Below are 20,545 nucleotides of genomic sequence, written 5' to 3' on the forward strand. Positions count from 1 at the left end.
GGTGTAAGGCTCACACAAACAGGATGCGATTTGGCAAGGCGACGATAATGCATTGCTTTGATGTCTATAGATTCCACGTTTTGCTGCCAGAATTTTATTTATTTGCTTCTAAAAACTGAAAATTCGCGCCGTGATGCCGCATCGCGTTCGGTCTGTTTTGACCTGTATGCTTCTATACTATTGACATGGTGTGATTTTCAAAATTAGTGGCCAAAGAAACCCGGTCCACAAATATGTTATACGTCTGGCTTGACTTTCCGTATAATCGCGCTCTATAATAGTATGGGAGCAGCACAAATAGACAAGTTTATTGCAACAATTGTTGAAAACATATCCGCATATTTACTTTTTGTATAATTAGTTAATTGTATTTGCTAGGTACCGCGAACAACTACCGTAAAGACAGTGTTGTGTTGTATATATGCTAGGTATATATGTGTATATGTTGGCCTTAACCCAGCCAATGACGTCAGAAATGTAATCATGCATAAATTAGCATACGCGTTTATTTTCAAGATGGCGGACAAAACATAAATAGGCTTCAACTTTATTGTAACATTTCTCAACAACTAAATGCGATAGGCAAGTAAAAATACGAAATTAAGTATTCCTTAGGTATGGTTAACACAGACTAGCAATAAAAATTTTCGTTGCCAATGTCCTTTAACACTAACTATGTTTTATACAACCGGTTTAATTAACTAGGTTAACTACCGTCGAGTAGTTACAACGTTGTTAAGACGCAGTGTTTAGGGTTTTATACAATCATTGAGCATTGAAGAGAAAAGTGAAAACTTTTTCGAATCATTAACATAAAATGTAACAAACAGGTCGAAAATTATAATCTTTATTTACGTAATGGTATAAACATACATGCAGTTGGTATACAAAAAAGTTGCTATTCACAATTATCTGAATACCATGAGAAATTTTCGACAACCAAACATTTGTTAAATCGATATGAAAGCAGCTCTGGCCTCTAACAGCTATAGCTGTTTATATTACTTTCGTAAATATTGGGCATTAGCCTTTAGGCATGCAAACATATTGCATATTACAGCCCATAGACTTGAGAGACTCTCTATTAGACGTCTCTTATAATTATTATGTCCAATCCGACGTATTTAAGTCCAAGTTACAGGCTCATGATCAAGTCGGAACTTGAGTCTTTCAATACTGCTTGCATTTGTCAGCTGTAAATATATGCTGTCTGTTATGTATACAAATGTATACTCTTGCCGTTTTTAGCCATATACTATTTGCATGATACTCGAATGATGTAGAAACTAGTGTTCCAAATACAAAAACGCACATTTTTCTATAATATTATAAAGCTTCCTCAGTAAAAAAAATGCTCTGTTATATTGATACTACAACCTTGTCTGCAGCCTGACCCTTAAAGTAGGTCAAATGAAATTGCTTGGCTCACCGTCACTAGATAGTAAAACATATCAGCAATTAAATCTCAATTTATTATGATGTCGATAATTTGGCCATAGTGATGCTTTACAAGACACTTTACAGACAGCTTCTTAGCAGCAAAATATCCCCCAGCTAAACATAAATGCAGCAAATCTATATTTTAACATGGGGGAGCTCTAAAATATTAATGTTGTGGAAAGGAAATCGTAGGTAAATAAGTAACATTCTATGATTAATTTAGTGAAACTATTTTTCCATCGCTAGAGACAATAAATTTATATAAAGGCAATACGCTTGCTAAGTACTTTCTCAAGACGGACAACATATCATCAACGCATGCTGACCCGTCACCGGTAGAAATTTCTACCTATTGCTAGGGTGCCTATTAAGACAGAAAAAAACAGTTACCAAATATTTGTCATAAATTAATATAAGGTATAAAGATTGTTATAAACATTCACATATATGCAAGTTAATTAGAAAATTAACATGTTGATTAAAATAAATTATATTGGTCTGCAAAGCGTAATTTTCATATGAGGGTGTGAGAAAACTGAAAGTTAGACAATAGAGGTTAGTATAATGATTAGTATAACAACGAAAAACGGCTGTAACTTTTTGATTGAAGAATTTCGAATTTTAATCCAAATCCATCATGGGGCGAAAATTCCAATTGTACATGCATGCAACTAGAATATTTCAAAATTGATAACTCATGAACCAAGCAAACAAGTATCAGAATCTATTGCTAAATAAAACTTGATTTCATAGGATCATGTGCAAACTTATCTAAAATTTTGCAACAGTAATATAAAGAAATATTTTCGATCGTCTGATCTGTCTTATCATTGTCATGATAAAATGGCAATGTTGTGAAACAATGCGATAACTCACAGTAAAGAATTCTGATATTGTCTAGCATTGTCCCCAATAAGAATTACGTTTATAGGTTAATTTTGTTTATAATTTTTTTGGTACTTGTGGAGTTTTATTGTGTACTAAAATAGGCTATTGTTGATACTCGTGTTAAATAAACTTTTCGCTTCAGATGTACTGTTCGTAATTTTTTTTTCGTCATACGGTTGACATGATGATGTTGCTTGCGGTGCCTCGTTTGCGAGTTGCAACTTTAAAAAGCCACAACCCCTAACCCATTCGCATCTTCCTTTCCTTTTCATGTATTGCAAGTACCTAAATTCAACCATGGATAAAAATTGATGGAATAAAGATAGCGGACTCTAGCTTCCGATAATGTTCCGATAATTCATATTGCAAATTGCATATTCAGTCAATCAGGTGCATTCAATCATAGATTACTAGATTTTTTGGGGACATGAGCAAAATCACACAAACTTGTGGGGACATGAAAAAGATACCCACTGAAGTTGTGGGGACACGAGTATACATGATTACAGCACTGGATTTGTGGGTATATAATTACGCGCCGAATTTGTGCGGACACAAATAGCTATATGTGATAACATACACTGGATTTACGGGGACAAGAGTTTATGATTACATGCTGGATTTGTGGGGATAAAAATATATTATTACACACTGGATTTGTGGGGACACGAATGTATTATTACACACTGGATTTGTGGGGACGGAAATATATGTTATTACACACTATATTTTTCGGTGGACACGAAAAGCTATGTAATTATACACTGGAGTTGTGGGGACACAAATGTATTATTACACACTGGATTTGTGGGGACACAAGTATATGTTACACACTATATTTGTGGGGACACTAAAAGCAATGTAATTACACACTGGATTTGTGGGGACACGAATGTATTATTACACACTGTATTTGTGGGGACACAAGTATTTTATCAACCGGTAAGCAAGCCTCCATCGTATTTGTGTCTAACTAAATGTTAGCAAACTTCAGCGAATTATAAATTGCTAAATGCTTTGTGTTGCTAGAGAAAGGGGAATATGTCGAAGGTCATGTCCTTGAGATCCACATTTAAATATTGTTAGCCATATTTTGTGAATTGTAAATATTGTTACTAAATATCATTTTTGCATACAAGCAAATTTTAATGCATCATATGCATATATGTATATATATAAATATACACATATATATATACACATATATATAAATAAATACACACACACACACACATATATATATATATATATATATATATATATATATATATATATATATATATATATATATGCAGATGAGAACATTTTGTATGTATATCATATACATTCTCTTCAAAAGGGTTGTGATTCCAAACTTTAAGGATTTAGCACGCAAAGGCTGTTAAATAAATTACCCAACATGCTTTGTGAGTTCAATCCTTAAGGTCTACGATCACAACCTTTTGAAAATTATTAAAACGCACCATCAGCTATCTTGTTTCATAATGAGATTTTTGTACATGACGTCAAAACATGGGTGATAATTTTAACAATCACAACAAAAAACATGGATGCTTTAATTTGCAGTACGTGAGATATAAATACTTTGTCACCTGCAGTACACTTGCTCACCGCTGATAATATTTTCATATTGTGTTCAACTCCATTCAATAATTGTTAAATATTATGCTAGCCTCATCGAGTCATTGTATAAAATATTGTAGGAAAAATTAAACCTTGAAATAACCTATTGGAATAAATTGTCCAAAATTAAAGGCGTGTGCATGTGAATCTAGAGTTCTCCATTAGAGTTTACATAAACAACGTGTCATATATTAAGGTAATGTTTTGCGAATATTTCACTCAATTTAAAAGAAAACATTTGCTAAAAAAGGATTTGGTGAGATCCTTGATTCAGATGATTAAAAATATAGTACAGAAATATAATCTAATAACCAACAAACCTTTACGACATGCTTTTAATCAGCCTTGTCATTCTATGTGGCAAGTCGTCACTTGTTTCCATCTTCCAGATTGACGTGACGTCATTTATCCAAAATTGAAGACACATAAAACCATAAGCCTTATTTTGACACGTCACAGGTGTTCATACCTTGTATGTGTTGTTTCTTTTACTCATGATTTTACTCATGGGAACAGGGAAACATGTGAATGGGGGAACAGGGGCATTCCCCTGTCTCCCGGTTATCCCAATCCACTGTTCCCGGGAAAAAGTCTTGTGCAGCCCTACTTCGATTACTGCTCACCCCTGTGGGATACTTGTGGCAAGCTGCTCAGAGATTTCAGTTTAGTTGCAGAGAATTCAGTTTCGTGCAGCGAGGGTTTTAACAGTGCAAATTATGATACCTCTTGAAACTAGACGGTCTGGTGCTAAGTCAGTATTAATGTACAAGATACTTAATGACAATATTGCATCGGCTCTTCGGGAGTCTTTTGTGAGAGGAGAAATAGTCTCCCAAGGCAGGAATCGAGAATACCTTAAAAAAGTTTCAAATATATCTTATTACTGTCTTAACATTTAAACATGCCCCTCATGGAAACCAGCTTGGGTTTTTAAATAAAGTTTTACCTACCCACCTACCCTGTCCCCGGTTTCCTATTTTAAGGATAGCCATTTTACTCGTGAGCCACTTCTGTTCGTGAGCTCTCCTTCGTGTTCATAATTTTTTGATTCATGTTCACTCGTGTTCATTCGTGTTGATGATTTTTTAACTTGTGTTCACTTGTGTTTATATTACTTGAGTCGTGTTCATCCGTGTTCGCTTGTGTTCTGACTTGTGTGGTGTTTTAGAACAGATAATATTTGAAGGCTTTCGCACAGAAATGTTTTTCAAAAGGCGTGTAGCATTGTTAGAATAAAGTTGTAGAATTTTAGATTCGGGCGCAAAGCTAAAAAATGCCAATTGTAATTTTTTAATGCAAAATTAATCAAAATTCATGGCCTAGTCCCTACTATAAATCAGCAGAATTTTGTCAATTCAAAATCTCTCAAACGTCATACCTTCTTAATATTTAAATAATTTACATGTAAAATAACAGTAATAAATGACAGAAATTAATTTCAACTAACTGATGGTGACTCATAACTCACTGCTCATAACTGGTTTGTAATTCCTGTATCTCTAGGAGTAGCTTCTTGTTTTCCAAATTCTCCATTTTGAGCCTGATTTTGCATTTCCCCATCCTTAGCACATCTATTTGCATTGATTGGACATCTTGCTAGGTTAATTTACGCTTTTTTTAACTTGATAAGCCATCCTTCCACTTGGCTCTGGCAATGTTGCTTGTATTGTGACATCATTATCAGCTGTGATCTTAATGTTGCCATATGTAAAACTAAAAAAATAAACTATAACAGTGGCTTACTGCATGTAAACTTGTGTACACTTTGCAGTATTAATAATATTAATATGCAAGAAGCAATATATCTCATTTCTAAGTTATACTTATCTCAGATATGACCATAGACATTGCAATATTGATACTTTTTCTACAAAATACACTAACAATTCTTATACAAAGTAGGCACGAAACGCAAAAAAAGTAACTTTCATTGACAAAATTAAACAATCTTTGACATATATTAAATTATTAAACTTGCTGACGTTTTTTATTGCGCATGAGCAATTTGACACTCACCTGACTCAATGCCACCATGTATACCTGAAAACCCCAGTTCATCTCCAAACAACTCTATTATCCTCTGCAAAGTGGCTTTCGGCGGCCGCAGTAGCTTTCCTCCTTCTGTTTTTCCAATGTAGGCTTTTTCTCGGCTGAATTCTTTTGTTGCTACACCACACATAGCCCGCCATTTTTCCTTCACTTCCGTACTTGAACGCTTTGCCACCCCTAAAGCGTTGACTCCATCGCTAATTGACTGCCAAACAACTTGGTTTTTTTTGTTCGTCAGTGTGCTTGAAAATTTCTCTCTTATAGTTTCAGGGTTTTCCTCGGTTAACTGCAGTATTAAACTGCATTCAGCCAGGGGAAATTTTGTCTTTCTTGTGCGTTTGCAGCTCACCATTTTGTTTTCCCGCCAAAACTGCACGCAGCATTAGTGCAAAAACCGGTTTTGCTGGTTAAGCTGAACCTTATCCGGCGGTTAGTCAAACTTGGTACTAAACCGGCTTTGTACAACACAGTTTTATTGCCCGTTTAATTATACAGCGGTTAAGGAATTTATACGGTAGATAAGAGTTAAATGCCATTTGAGTTAAACACTGTTTAAGTTAAACATCTTTTATACAACAGGCCCCAGATCTCTGAAATTTACCTGGAGGAGGAAGGATGACCTTGCTTTTCATTGTAAGCAAGTGGTTTGGTGTCAACGGTGCAAGCTTATTCGAGAAGCTCAATGTTAGTGGGCGACTGTTGATGATTGTGTCAACTTCGACAAAACATTTCTCAACATTTCTCACCGTTCGGACTTGACGCTCCCAACTCCCTCCCATATGACTTGCACTAGGTACGTTCGTACGGAGATCAATAAAGTCGCAATTTTCTTGCAATAATTTGCTTCTGATTGCTTCGTGATTCATTTCCAACGTCAACCCGACAAAGTTCGTTCCTCTATCAGAGCATCAATGACGCATAGGTCCTCGACAACCAATAAAACGCCTATAGACATTTAATTATCCACCAATTATCCAGAAACCCGAAGATCTTATATAGTTATGCGTCATGCCTTGATGATGAAAGACCTTTTCATGAAAATGACAAACAATTAACTCTATCACAGGCCCCTTTCTTGGAAGGATACATGGATGTTTAAGTTCATATGGTATGTTCATTCGACGAATTCTACCCCCGAGTCTTAAAATTCATCTTCACCAAGAAACAGCGCAAGTTGAAACAATGAACTAGACTTAGGGATTTCTTGATTTTGTCTTCTATTTATTTCAGCATCTCCATTAAATCCTCCAGCTTCTCCTTTATGTAATAAGGTTAATTCTTCAGCATAGGCTCTTCGCTGAACCGTTTGTGTAATTTCCTTACAGGCCTCTTGAATTTTATCGACATTTATTGGAGTATCCGCGGGTTTGGAGCATTTTAGATAGTCGGTTACTTTGTTTGTCGGATATTCGTGTCCGTTTTCAAGATTAAAACCCCTTTTGCTTCTGGATCATCTGGACTAATTGCGAAGGGCTCACAATTGTCCTCATCGATTCTCCTATATCTCTGGTCGTAATGCGTCCAAAGAAAATCTGGTCCATTCCACCAGTTCTTGTTGTTGATCAACTGTTGGGCAGATGCACCTCGCGAGGCTACATCAGCTGAATTTAATTTAGAAGGGATATATCTCCATTGATAGTTTGTGGTCATGTCCCGGATCTGCTGAATTCTGTTCGATACAAAAATATGAAAACGACGTGTGTTATTCATGAGATATCCCAATACAACTCTACTATTATCAGTCCAATATACGATGTTGATGTGACTATAGTCTAACTCTCTTTGAAGAAAGGTCCCAATTTTCGCATTAATCAAGGCAGCAGTTAGCTTTTTGCATTAATCAAGGCAGCAGTTAGCTCAAGTCGTGGAATGGTTATCAACTTTATGGGTGCAACACGTGATTTTGCCATTACCAACAAGCAATAGATACGATCTGTATGATCAACGAACCTTAGATACGAAACCTGTCCATATCCTGTTTCGCTTGCATCTGAAAAATTATGCAATTCGACTGATTTCATCTCACCAAAGTCCTCAGGTTTATAACAACGTGGGATCTTTAGATCAGGTAGAAGGGGTACACTCGAGCGCCACCTTTCCAGTTTCTGCAGGATTGCCTTGCCTGTTAGGACAAATGGAGACAGGAGGCCCAATGGGTTGTACACAGAGCTCACAATCAACAGGACTCCACATCTTGTACATGGTCAATCTGATAGTTGTATTCTAAATTGGAAGGTATCGGACTTTACATGCCACTGCACACCAAGGGCTCTCTCCACACGTGACATACCACTATCCTGATCTAAATCCTTCACGTCATTAGCACGTTCATCTGGAAGAATTGCGTTCATCACAATCGAACTGTTCGAGGTAATCTTGTGTAAATGGAAACCTCCCTTCTTACATAAAGACCTAGTGTTGCAAAGGAGTTCAATAGCCTCATCGGGTGATGGCACCGATTTGAAGCCATCCTCTACGTAAAAATTCCTTCAAACGAAATCAACTGCTTCACTGCCACATTCCTGCTCAAAATCATCTGCAACTCTTCTCAAGCCCACATTAGCGCACCCGGGTGACAATGTTACCCCAAATAAGTGTGATGACATCCGATACTCGACTGGGTCTGTGTTCAAATCGCCGTCTTTCCACCAAAGGAAACTAAGTAAATTTCGATCTTCGACATTTACTTTAACTTGATGGAACAATGGGCAATGCCTTCAGGTCACACATCAGTGCCGTGCTATCCTGACGGAAACGACACAGGATCCCCAACAAGTAAGTTGTTAGTGAGATCAGAACCTTAAAGTAAATTTTGATTCAAAGATTCTCCTTCATATACGATGTTGCAGTGAAACACCAGTCTGATTTTATCGGGTTTCTTGCTGTGGTAGACGCCATGATGAGGTAAATACCAAAATTGACTGTTCTCAAGAGGTAACTCTTCAACGGGAACTAGTTCGGCATACTGGTTCGATATAATTTCGTTCATGAACTTGGAATAGTCTCTCAGATACTTCTCATCATTCTGCAGTCGTTTCTTTAATCTCTGAAGACGACCTAACACTTGCAACTTGTTATTTGAGAATTTGATATCACTATCGTTTAAGGGTAAAGGCATCTCATAGTGGGCATCAGAACATTGATGTATCCCTTTTTCAGCTTTCTTCATAAATAATCGATCTTCGTATGAAAGTGTTTGTTCCTTCTTGTGGTCACTGAGATCCATCTCGAACATTCTCTTAACCTGTCCAGGTGTAAGAATCTCCTTCACTTTGGTCCTTAAAGCAAGGTGGCAAATCTTCCTATCTTGACCAACTTGGATCTCTTGAAGTATCAAACAACTTACTCTCGCGGAAGCTTCCTCTTCACCCTTTTTAGCATCAATTCTTGCAATAATTCCCCAGCCGAAGTATGTTCTCTTTGCATAAGGATCATCATCGTTCCCAGTGATCACTTTGCAAGGTTTAATGGCTTGTATGCAGTTCGTACCAGTTGGAAGGCCGACTTCAACGTCGCTTCAAAAGGGCATAAGCTTCTTAGCGATTCTTGTCAACTGAGGCCATTTATGAGCTGACTCCAGTCTTGGAATTTGGTCTGGTTGAGCTGGAATCAGATTCCTAGTGTAGATTTTCGGCAAAGATATTTCAGAGCTTTCGTTAACACCTTGACAAACCAATCCTGAGATTTTTCGACTTTACATCTTCTCTTGCAATGACAACGTTGAAAGCTCAAGCTGAACTTCTGTTCCATCGAGTTGCAATACCTCCAAGACTGAATCTTTAATGAAGCACGCGTTCGATTGCTCGTCCAGCAACGATTACACCACGACCTTTTGATCACGATTCTCATGATGATAAAGCCACACTGGGACAGTGACACGAAGGTTAGAAATATTAGAAATATCCATTATATATCAGAATTAGAAATATCCATTCCATGAACTTCAACTTGGTTGGAGATCGCACTGCCTTCTTCCTGTTGATTTTTCTCTGTCTCACCATCGGTTGACTTTGGTATGGTTTCCTTAGCTCTCGACTCACGATTATCACCATGCAACATAGTTGGATGCGGTTTGTTACACACCCTGCAGACTTTCCTTTTGCAACAGTTGCTATTAATATGACCCCATTTTAAATATTATGATCTTCCTCTTCTTGTCAAATGAAAGATTGGTGAATTTCTCGCATAGGTCAAGTTTGTGCGACTCCTTACACAATTCTCGCTTCCTTTAAAAACTTGCAAAATTCCGTAAAGGTGGGATATTTTGCTATACAAGCTTTCGAAACAGTAGCTTCTTGAGAAACTTTTGATTTTCTTGCATGTCATTGAGAACACTCAAATACTGGACACTGTTTGCAGTGTTACAATTCTGGAGAAAATCCGAAAAACGTCTAATTCCAGGACCATCATTCGCAGAGATCTTCAGCGAACTCTCGATTTTTTTTCTATATGCATTCGATACAAGAAGATGGTTACCAAATCTATTTATTAACGTTTTCTTCGCCTACACATAGGCCTCTTCAGAGTTTAAGGACAGGAGACCACTTATGGTTTCCTTGGCTTTGCCAGACGTAAACATATTCAAGTAATACAATCGTTCGGATCATGATTTTGTTTTTTCTTCAATGAAGTTTTCAAAAGACTTGATCCACATTGGGTACTTAAGCAAGTCACCACTGAATACCTTCGGTCGAGGATGGGGAAGTAAGTTGTGGTCCTGTCATTGTACCAGCAATTCTGCTAATCTTGTTATAGGACCTTCGGACGCGGTGATGTGGGAAATTATCCAATCGCATATAGCTTCCGCAGGTATTATCACTCAGGTATTATTATTCGCTTGACATTACTTGTTTATATTTTACAATTTGTTTCCTATTTGTAAGATAATTTTCTAACCAAAGACTTGCTTTTCCACAAATTCCATAGTGCTCTAGTTTACTAATCAGAATCCTGTGATCAATGGTATTAATGCTTTAGACAAATCTAGGAAAAATTGCCAACAGTGTAGTTTACTTGATCAATTTCTTTTGTAATTTTGTTGACAAGTTCGATTATTGCAAGTTCGGTTGACCTGTTTTTTCTAAATCCATACGGATGGTCATAAAAAATATTGTTACTCAACATAATTTATAAATCGTTTGTACATGAGTTTTTCAAGTATTTTAGCAAAGCATGTTAAAACTGATATCGGTCTATAGTTTTCAAATTTATTTATTGCATTTGTTTTATATATAGGTGTTACTAGGGACGTTTTCATCTGTTCAGGGATAATACCTGTAGTAAATGTTAAATTGAATATATGTGTAAGTGGTTTTGATATTGTTTTATTAACTTTAATTATTTTCTCATTCAGACCATCATAACCAGTACTTTTATTTGAGTTTAAATTTTGTATTTCATTTTCTACTTCATTTTCCGTTATAGGATCTAGAAACCTCAAGATAATTTTCAGTTAAGTATTTTCTAAAATTTGAATTTGGCGAATGTGTAATTTGCTTCGCCAGCTTGGGACCGATATTAATACAGTAATTGTTGAATTTACTGGCAATTTCCTTTGGGTTTGTAACAGAATTTGTTGAATTATAGTCAATAAATTCATTTTTTCCCCTTGATTTCCTTGTTTTTAGTTTTGTTTATTTCATTTAGAATTTTCCACATTGTTTTTGAATTGTGCTTGTATTCAAAAAGTTCTTCTCCACAATAAATTTTTTTGGATAATCTAATTACATGATTTAATTTGTTTTTATATTCTTTATAAACATTTTCATTTATTCTACTTGAATCAGATAAGTATTTTCTTTATATCTTAAACCACTAAATTAAGACGACTTTTTACCGAAATAAAGCAACATTTTTGATGGAGAAAGAGTGATAAATTGGAAGTAAATGTCGCAGCAAAAATTGTTGAAACATGGTGGAACAAACTGCAAGGGAAAAGGTCATAGAATATTTAAGACATGGTTTTAATCTTAAGAAGAACTGGTCCATAATTTATTTACTGACGATGCTGCTGCTGCTGAGTTATTGGATGTGAGGAATTTGTTTGCGGTTTATCTTTGCTCTACCATGTTGTGCCATGGCCTTTGGCCTATTTCTTATTTTTCAAGAAGTAATTGGGGAATTTCAAGAACGTATTTCGAGACTTGCTGAGTGATTTAACTTCTTCAATGATAATGATGACTGCAACTATACTTGCCTGCTTGAAGACAATGTTAATAGATGTGTAGGTCACCTCTATTTCTCATCCCAAAGGAGCAACTAGAAGGTTTACGTTCACTGCATTTTTCCTGGCAGAAGATAGCCTTGATGCTTGGAGTTTCAGAGAGAACAGTGCATAGGCATTGGTGTGATCTTGGAATGGCATTAGGTCAGGCATTGAACTATAGTGAAATAGATGATGATGAGCTAGACGTATTTGTCCAACACATCTTACACTATTCTCCAAATGGTGAAAGAATGGTCATAGGAGCTTTAAAGGGGTATGGTGTGAAAATACAAGGAAAGAGATAGAGTAGCAGAGAACTACGTAGAAAAACGAGTATACAGAGGAACGCGAGTATACAGTGTTAGAACGCCTAATGCACTATGGTATAGATTTTAATGTATTCAGTATTCATATTATTACTAAGGAGCCAAAATTGAGTAGTTGTTAGTTATCAAGCATAATGTAATTGTAATATGAATATTTTTTTAAAATTTCAGACATATAGATGGTAATCACAAAATGATTTGATGGAGATTTGTGGTACATGCAGGAATCAATGGGCTTTCAAGGACTATTGTTTATCTTCACTGTGCTTGTGACAACAGAAGTCAGACAGTACTTTGACTATTTCTCAATAGCAATAGATTTTAGGTCACCATCGGTATCCACTGAGTCAATCTGTAAACATGTACAGTCATTATCGTTACTCAACTGTTTAGATAACCCAATCAACATTTAATGCTATAAGTTTTATATTGGGGGAAAAGTTATAACAGCGATAAAAAAAACAGGCAAGAATTGTGCACCATGTTCAAAACATTTTTGAATAGGTATTTTGAATTTCAAATTGTAAGGTGCGAATTTATCGGACTAACTTTGATATATTACTAAACAATTTAAAAAATGCAGTAAATGTAATTCAGGTACGGTTACATTTACCTAACGTAGCAGCACAAACAACTCTACAAATAAATGTATGCTTACAGAATAAAAAATACAGTTCTAATTTGCTTAGGTCCATTCTCCTTTAAAAATATCATATCTGAAACAAGACAAGGCTTAGCAAGTACGTTCTCTGTTCTCTGCACTTGTGGTCATATGAATAAAGTCAAAACATCCAAGGAGCTGGATCTGGTAAACATAGTCCACCAAAGTATATACCAGAGTTGTCCTTGGCTCTCTACATGCTGGGATTGGACGAAGTCAAATTAACAATCTGTTGTCTACTTTAGAAAGAAAAATTAATTCTTTAGAAAAATTAATAAATAATAGTGTGAATGCTGATGAAAATGGTCTACTTCCGGTAGCTTGTTCATTTGATGTGGGCTGGCAGAAGAGAGGCAAAAGGCATAATTCTCGTACTAGCCATGCTGCACTGATGAGCTTAGCCACAGACAAAGTCTTGGACTATAATACAAAAATGAAAAGCTGCAGATTTTGTGATTATGCCAAAAGGAATAACAATGTGGCTAAAGTGCATAACTGTTGCAAAAACCACAAGCCTTTTCAAAAGCCGTGAACTTGCCTCAGCAGTTGAAATGTTTAACAATGTTGTCAAACAAAATGTAAAATATTCTGTTTACACGGGAGATGATGATTTTACCCTACATTAGAAAGAAAGTTAACTATTGAGTTAAAAAGTTAAGCGATGTTGTACACATAAAGTGGTCATTAACTACTTTGAGCCAATATGGCAAAGTTCCAAACAGTTCTACTTTATCACAAAAAGTACTTGGTAAAATGTTTCTCCTACAGTATTGCCCAAAAGGACTTCAAAGTGCCATTAGTTGCATAGTTCTACATGCATTCGGTGAACATGAACAATGTGATATTACTTGGTGTAACTTTAAACAAGATCCTGTTTCATATAAGCATGATGATCTTCCACATGGAAAAGACCATTTTGGAATAAAACTTAGAAGCTCTCTTGAGAATTTACTTAGCGAGTATTGTTACGCTGTGCTTAGTAAGAGAGTCACCACTAACCCCAACATGTTAACTCCAAAATAAAAAAAAAGAGTTTGTATATTTGCTCTCTCTCTTTCTCTCTCTTACATGTTTTCTACACTCAAAATATATCTATATATCTATATACTTGTAGGCAGGGACACTAATTTGTATTTCCATGCATGGACAGACACAGATTATTATACACATCACAATATAACAATAGACATTACTTAAACGCATTACACTTCCCCATTCTCAGTTTGTCAGTCCCTGAGAAGCATGCACTGTATAAACTGCATCCTGTCTATCAACTGCCTTGGCGGATTCTAATTTCTTTAATAATTTTTTACCTTTAAAATATTAGTTATTTTTTAGGTTCGACATCATGCGAGTAACTTGAAAATATGCCACCAGAACCTAAAAGAAAAAGAAATGGTGAAATTGAAAAGAGATAATTAAAAAAAGACACCTGTTCTGGCGTTAACTCCGGCGCATGTGCCAGTCTTCATTATAAAGCTTCTGAACATAAACAATACAGTTTATATTCTTTTAGATGCCTTGCCAACCTAAATGTTCAATTGCAAAATTCAGAAATTCAATTGTTCAAAAATGTAAATAAACTGCATGATATATATTCACTTTGTATTATACTTTGCCTTTGAAATTCACGCTTACAGCTGATTCAATTAAGTTTGTGACAGGCAATAGCCCAATGTATATTCCACGCGCAAGAGGCATGAAGGGATTGATGGCATTTTATGCATAATCATGCAACTAATTAAGTTGTTATTGGAAAAGCATTGTTGAGTATAAATATAATCATCTTGTGGGAATAGTGTGAGGATGAACTTAAGGCTGTTATTATACTGTATGGCGGTAATGTGGAATACACGTTGTTTTGTATTATAGAAATAACTGAAATCTGCTAATCAACCGTAGTGTAAAAATTGCCACGTGCGTACAGTGCAGACCTGCGATGGAGAGCGATTTTTTTACTGATATTTGTGGATTATCTGTACAAGCGGCTGCTTTCTTCTTGCAAATATCAGAGATGTCAGTTCGTCGCTACGTTGGCAAATTTCAAACAACAGGAAACGTTAACACGGAGACAATGGGAAGACCTTCTGGATGCGTATTGTTTCATCCTCAAGTAGAGTATGTTATCATGGAATGGGTATTGCAAAATCGGCAAACTACATTGGCCGAAATAGTTGAAGAAGTATTTTGAGAAACGCTTAAAGCGTAACAGTTTTACTCGCAAAAAAGTAAAATGAATACAATATATCATATATTTGTGTCATTGCATGCCAAAATTTAAACAGCATTTGATGTTTATTTATATTAGCTTGTCAGCATTGCCATGCAAAGAAGTGAGGCGGCAAGGATTGAATTTAGAGCCTTAACATTGCTGTTTCCGGCAGAAATGTTCGTTTTTTTGGACGAAAGCGGTTTTGTAAGTTATGTTCCATAATTAAAATTTATAAATATGCACACAGTATTCAAATATGTACACGTGCAGGATGGTTTTGTTTTGAACTAACAGTAATTTATGATTTGTTCGGTAGGATAAAAGAATATGTTGATTGTATGGGTATAGCCAGAGAGGAAAGCGAGCTGTAGTCAAACGCTGCCGCTTGGGATGGGGACCACGTATCACAGCTATTCCTGTTATTTCAATAGAAGGGCTGCTTGACATAGGAATTTACGACGGAAATGTAACCGGCGAAACGTTTCTTGAGTTTGTGAACACAACACTCGCACCTTGCCTATTGCCATTTGATGGTTTTAACCCTCGCTCAATTGTTATACTTGGTACAAAATATTACAAACCATACAGTCATTAGTGTTCTTTTTTTCTAATCATTAGCATATGATAATTATTAATCGTATTTTTATTGTTCAGACAATCCAGCTATACATCACACCCAACAAGTCATTAAAGCAATCAACGCAACAGGAGCAATGATTATCTATCTACCACCATATTCTCCTGACCTAATGCCTTGTGAAGAATTATTTGCACAAAAAAAATGGTACATTAGAGAAAATGACATTGCCTGGCAAAGCTGTCATGAGCCAGAGTTAATGGTTTTTTACTCTTTTGTTCAAATAACAGATGAAGATATAAAACATTACATGGAACATGCTGAATACTTTTAAATGCAATCAAAACGAACGAAATCTGGAGAACAACAAAACCATTCGCTATAAGGAAGCAAGTTCGTCAAGCCGCTCATCTTTACAAAAATAATGTGAAATGTGTGTGACTATGCTAATGTGTGTTTTTAATTCAGTGAAACTATAACGAGCGTATTCGTTGACATAATAATGCTAAGCAATTTGGATTTCTGTTTTTGTTTTCTTACTGACCTTATTGCATGTCAACATCTACAATATTTCTACTTATGGGCCTCGAACACAGTTAACACTGACTTACGCCGTACCAGCATTTTTGCCCAAATCTTTAATTCAAATTCGGGCATATTGCATCCTTGTTTATTTCTAAGACGTTGCAAACAGGTTTCGTGTTGCTGGACTGGGTCACCTTCATCTTCTAAATTAAACAAACGATAACCGGAGGGTGGATATTGGCAGATCATTGAGTGGTAATTTTTTTTGTTTTGTATAATTGCATCTTTTTACCCTCATCACTCCCAGCAGTGCATGACATAAATTTTGAATGTGTTCGCTTCCAGCTTAACATGGAATTTGTAGCCGTTTGGATGTGAGGTTCTGCCCATAGCTTCACCATGCTATATTTTGCGGATGAGTAAGCTTCTCCTAGTTGTGCCGTATTCGACATTGTCAGTTTTCGATTTTTTTCATCCAAATATCCCAGGCGAAATGAATCAGCATCGATTGCTGGTGCAAGTTCCTCTTTAAACTGCTTGAACAGGAACTCACATAGCGCTTTCACATCGATAAAAATGTTGACGTTTTGACATGTATATGTGTCATTCTGCCTTTTATTACCTTGCTGTGTAACTTTTAACATGATATTAACGCTTTCTCCCTCGTAGTTTTCCATGACTTTGGAACCGAATATCCACCAAATGCACTATTTATCAATCTGTTTGCTCACCTGCAAAGTGCAACCACAAACTATTGTGATAAATGCACAATGTTCCTTTGGGAATTGCAAAATCACTGCATTTTTCATATGTGTCTTTTGTACTCTGCTGTTCGCATATTTTCATTGTTTGGTCGAATGATAACAATAAAATAATTAGCATCCATTAGCGACACCATTCAAAATATGTCAATGCATTAGTTAGTCAAATGCACTGAACCCATGACACTATTCGCGCTTACAATTTACATTTGCCTATTGCCTGTCACAAACTTAATTGAATTAGCTGTATATAGTTATGTTAAATCTTCAATCCTGTGCAAACTACAACGTGTCAACACACCCCATATACGACCACATCTTGTTAAACGGCAAAATAGCAGCAATATTATTAAAATAGGACCAGAATCTACATGTATTAAGAGGAGATTTTTTACAAGCTCGCATATTTGTCAAAAGCGCTTACAACTTGGTAACCAGGCAATAGCAGCTCAAAATTAGGGGAGCTGAATTTGCCTGCAAATCGGGAAGAATATTAATACTAAGTTCCCTCCGAAAAGTAAATTTTAAAAATACAAAGTAACTAGGGATCCAAGGACAGTGCAAAGTTTTCATGCCCTGTAATACCTAAGCAACCAGACGTTTGGTCCCAACATAAACATTTTGACTTATGCCAGCAAAAATATAATGAATTAGGTTAAACATTAATCAAAACGAAATTACTCAAAGTACTCAAGTTACGTTAGCCATGGATACTGTCACTATTAAATTATGATTTTAGTTGCTCATGTAAACCAGGTGCGATTTTCTCAGTTTAGTCTCTTTTCTTCGTCAAACAACTGTGACTACATTCACTACATTTATATGATGGCAACAATTTATCTGTCATTTCATAAGAATAGCCAAAATAGTTGCATTGTAAATAATGTAAATAAACTGCAGTGCATATTATGTCTATGATGTGGATACTTCGACGCGTAAATCAATACACTTATAATCAATACTGTATACCACCAAAATGATTTGATTACTGGACAAAATGTCTGTTTTGTATAGTATAATTTATGTACTGTGTGCAGAATATCAGGTATTGACTTGCTATTGACATAATATACATTCATGTAAGGCCCTGTTCATATGATCCCGCTTACTGAGATGTCTCACCTAGCGAGATGAAAATTTCCATGTGTTCATATGGTGTTTTTCATCTTGCTTGCCGAGATAAAAATTCTTCGTTTCCAATGTAACTTTGTGGAAATAATTTTCATCGATACAGAATAAAAAGATCGCTAACGCGATTTTTTTGCCTTTAATGATTGTTTTGCATCGTAGGACATTAGTTAAGCGATATTTTTGTAAATTTTGTAAATTTGTACAAACCCAAACCTAAAATTTGCTAAAAATCGTGCAAATTAGCATTGAAATCGAGTATTTATATTGTTTAGATTTCATCCCGCCAAGAGGGATAGCGCGTTCATATGGGAATTTATGGAATAAACCTTCCAAATTACCTTTGTGTTGAATTAAATGCTTGTAATTCATAACATAAGTTGATTAATTGTGTAGATTCTCAAAGAATTACTCGATTTTTACGCCAGGAATGTTTTTAAGCATTGCTCGTCGCTCCTTGTTTCTTTACATTGTGAATAATGTTCAAATCTCAATGGCACATGCACAGTTGCAACGTATAACAAAAAATCGGGTGTTCTGTGGGAACCAAACTGCGGAAAAGCAATGCTTCAAAATTTACAGTAACCGTCAAAATTCCTAAATATTTTGGTGAACTTTGCAAAAGGGATATAGTGCATTAATAAATAAAGCAAGTTAAACTGATTTAAAAACTCTAAATTACTGATCATATACAAAAAGTTATTATATGCATAAATCAACCTTCCCCTCGTAAAGTTTACACTATCACTGACTGACTTTAGGCTAAAAAGGCAAGACAAAAATGTAAGTTTATAAAACCTACATATTCGTAGGGTATCTGTCTAGAAAATTTCTTCTAAGAGCAAAAAACGTGTGGTAGGGTAGAGGGTATGAACACACCGGTTGAAAGTTGAAAGTAGAAAACCCAAGCCATAAAGTTCTGAAAACGCTCAAAATCTATGATTAACTTTTTGCGATTGACACAAAAGCTTTTAGTTTAAAAACTAATTAACAATTGCCACTGCCAAGCAATATAAATGTGTTAGAGTGCCTCACGCCTCCGTCAAATTAGTGACATTGCCCTATATATGTAGTTGAGTTTGTTTACATTTTTCGTCGAGTGCACAACAACTAACACTTTTGTTAAAATACAGCACATTTTAGCTTGAAAGAGATTTTAAATGCTACCATTGTATTTCAAGAGATATTGAAGAAGAAAACATGAAAAAAATTGGACTGTATATTTACCACGTCATTGTGATTAATTGAATTGTGAACTTGCAAAGTTGCTTCATTCTGTGGGGCATACATTTTTAAATATTATAACTAAAGAATATAATTCATATGTCTAAAATGTTAAAAGCTGTATAATTTTGAATCCAAAATTGCTTATATATATTCATTTTTATCACTTTGTTACTATTGTGAGAATAAAGCTTTCCTTTAAACGTGGAAAATAATAAGGTTCCTTCCTATTTGTCTCTTATAAGCTTGTGAGAATGTCAAATTCGATGTCAGCAATGGACTTTTAAATTTATTCATTATTAATTAAGTACAAATTCGGTAGAATAATGTAAGCAGATTTGAGTTTGATGGGTTGAGCACTTCATCAATTTTTTCTTTAACAGCATTCAAAATTTACATTCGTTGATCCAGTGTACGACTCTTAACTTCATCATATAAATCACTATCACATAACATCACATACAACATATCACATACACATAACGTCCTATTTTTTTCTCTAGTTTGTTTAATTCAGACAATTGTTACAAATTAACTTATAACTATATAAGAACTACAATATGGTTCCAATTACCTATGTCAAAATATAATAGAAACAGCTGTTCAATCTCCTTCATAAATTTGGAACGTTGATATTTTCCTCAAACCAAGTGGCTGATGTACAATTGTACATCTTTCAATGCAAGTATTGCAATCTGATATGTAATCACACACTCCAGCTTCCTCCAACAGCCAGGACATACAGTAGAACTTACACAAATCATGCGACAGAAAGATGATCAGCCATTTATTCAACTCCTCAATCGCGTTTGAATTGCTACACTGAAGATGATATTAACATCCAGTCACGATGTATTACCTCTCATGATCCTAACTATCCATCAGATGCACTACATATTTGGGCTGAAAACACTCCTGTCGATGGT

The 20,545-nt window shown here is 35.5% G+C and overlaps 2 pseudogenes; both read left to right on the forward strand.

Annotated features, from left to right (window-relative positions):
* Positions 1–13,458: 13,458 nt before the first annotated feature.
* LOC114535429 lies at positions 13,459–14,215 on the forward strand (annotated as a pseudogene).
* A 1,363-nt stretch (positions 14,216–15,578) lies between these two features.
* On the forward strand, positions 15,579–16,315 carry LOC114535435 (annotated as a pseudogene).
* The last annotated feature ends 4,230 nt before the right edge of the window (positions 16,316–20,545 follow it).

Source organism: Dendronephthya gigantea, unplaced genomic scaffold, assembly GCF_004324835.1.
Source record: "Dendronephthya gigantea isolate DGI-Jeju-01 unplaced genomic scaffold, DenGig_1.0 000118F, whole genome shotgun sequence".
Lineage (NCBI taxonomy): Eukaryota > Metazoa > Cnidaria > Anthozoa > Malacalcyonacea > Nephtheidae > Dendronephthya > Dendronephthya gigantea.